This window comes from Vulpes lagopus, chromosome X, assembly GCF_018345385.1.
Source record: "Vulpes lagopus strain Blue_001 chromosome X, ASM1834538v1, whole genome shotgun sequence".
NCBI lineage: Eukaryota > Metazoa > Chordata > Mammalia > Carnivora > Canidae > Vulpes > Vulpes lagopus.
In genome coordinates this window covers 32,075,941-32,078,509 of record NC_054848.1, presented here as the reverse complement: position 1 = coordinate 32,078,509, position 2,569 = coordinate 32,075,941, and the positions used below count along the sequence as shown (strand labels likewise).

General features: G+C 39.4%; 1 pseudogene; it reads left to right on the top strand.

The window, feature by feature from the left end:
- The first annotated feature begins 525 nt into the window (after positions 1-525).
- Positions 526-969, top strand: LOC121483214 (annotated as a pseudogene).
- Positions 970-2,569: the final 1,600 nt, after the last annotated feature.

Genomic DNA, 2,569 nt, shown 5'->3' with positions numbered 1-2,569 from the left:
CTCTCTCTCTTAAATAAAATCTTTAAAAAAAGAGTATCCAAAAGTTAATGGTTCTTAAAGCAAGATTTCCCAAAGCTGAGTGATACAGTCAAGGAAAATAATTTTCCCTCTACCCTTCTATGTTCTTGCCTGAGATCCCCCATTATAAAAGATCGATAGAAGAAAAACAGAAGTTTAGTAACACGTATACCACTTGTATACCTGGAAGAGACCCAGGAAAACTGAGTAACTCTCTGAAATGGCCAGAGCCACCACCTTAAATACTATCTCCAGCTAAAGACAAAAGATGTTGGGGAATGGGGGAGCCAGTTAAGGGAGGTCACCAGGAAAAGCACAGTAAACACAGGTAACATTGTTATGCAGATATAGGTCTTAGCCTTCTCCACTGACAGATTCCTAGAGATTCAGAGTCATCCTCTTCTAGCAATACAGAGAACACCCTTAACAAATGGAGATTAGAATTGTGTTCGCATTCGCTGGCCAACAGCGCCTTAGCTCGCCAAGCTCCAGCGGAAGGAGAAGGGGGGTAAGTAAGGAGGTCTCTGTACCATGGCTCCTACAAAGCAAACTGCCCGCAAATCGACCGGTGGTAAAGCACCGAGGAAGCAACTGGCTACAAAAGCCGCTCGCAAGAGTGCGCCCTCTACTGGAGGGGTGAAGAAACCTCATCGTTACAGGCCTGGTACTGTGGCACTCCGTGAAATTAAGACGTTATCAGAAGTCCACTGAACTTCTGATCTGCAAGCTTCCTTTCCAGCGTCTGGTGCAAGAAATTGCTCAGGACTTCAAAACAGATCTGCGCTTCCAGAGTGCAGCTATCGGTGCTTTGCAGGTAAAATGGAGGTAAGTGAGGCCTATCTGGTGGGCCTCTTTGAAGAAACCAGCCTATGTGCTATCCATGCCAAACGTGTTACAATTATGCCAAAAGACATCCAGCTAGCACGCCGCATAGGTGGAGAACATGCTTAAGAATTCACTATGATGAAAAACATTTCATTCTTAAAAAAAAAAAAAAATTTCTCTTCTTCCTGTTATTGGTAGTTCTCCAAACGTTAGATTCCCCCCCCCCCCATGGGGTCAAAAGGTACCTAAGTATATGATTGCAAGTGGAAAAATAGGGGACAGACATCAGGTATGGGCAGTTTTTCCATTTTCATTTGTGCGTGAATTTTTAATATAAATGCGGGGACATAAAGCATTAATGCAAGTCAAAATGTTTCAATGAACACATTTCAGCAGTTCAACTTTATAACAATTATAAATAAACCTGTTAAATTTTTCTGGACAATGCCAGCATTTGGATTTTTTAAAAACAAGTAAATTTCTTTCTTTCTTTTTTTTTTTTTTTTTTTTTTTTTTAAGATTTGATTCAGAGAAAGAGAGAGAGACTGAGAGGCAGAGACACAGGCAGAGGGAGAAGCAGGCTCCATGCAGGGAGCCCGATATAGAACTCCATCCAGGGTCTCCAGGATCACGCCCCGGGGCTGCAGGAGGCGCCAAACCACTGCGCCACTGGGGCTGCCCAAGAAGTAAATTTCTTATTGATGGCAACTAAATGATGTTGGTAGCATTTTTATCATATAGTAGATTTCATCCATTCACTATACTTTTCTGAGTTGTCCTACATGCAAGTACATGTTTTTAATGTTGTCTGTCTTCTGTGCTGTTCCTGTAAGTTTGCTATTAAAATACATTAAACTATAAAAAAAAAAGGAGATTCTCCTTATAAAAGGAAGTTTCCCTCACAAAAAGGTAACTTCTACTGTTTTCAGTTTTTCTTGTGTCCGAAGTTTTTCAAAATTAATCAGCGCCAAATAATCCTTATGCCAAAGAAGCATATTTTTAAGGTGGCAAATTCTGTTTCCCTTCAGTGGCCAACAGCAAGTTACTAAGTTTTTTTTTTTGCAAGTTACTAAATTATCTGAGAGAGACTCACTCCTTTTTTTCAGCAAATGTTTATTATTATGTGGGGAGCACACACATTAGCAAAACAGTAATAGCCCTGTTCTCAACAATCCTATATTGCAAATTTTTTTCGTATAATGTATTTTATTCTGATGAAGTTACACAAATACATATCACTTTTTAAAGTGCACTTAACTTAGAAAAATAGACAAAGCCTCTAAAAGTTTACAAATAAAACATAAATTTTTAATGTAAAGAGCATTTTAAAATATTTTAGATGGCAAACAAGGCTTACTACTTTTGATGTAGACCAAATATGTAATGTTATTCTATTTTTTAAAATATTTTATTTATTTATTCATGAGAGACCCAGAGAAAAAGAGAGGCAGAGACACAGGCAGAGGGAGAAGCAGGCCCCATGCAAGGAGCCCGATGTGGGACTCAATCCTGGGACTCCAGGATCACACCCTGGGCTGAAGGCAGGTGCCAAACCTCTGAGCCACCCAGAGATCCCCAGTGTAATGTTATTCTATAACAAGTGTGTAACACACTGGTAATCCACTTGGATTTGCAGAATTCTTATTTGGAATAGAATCTGATGAGAAATAAATCTAAGTGAATTTCAGTGCAGGTGTTTCAATAAAATTATCACTACCACAGCCTG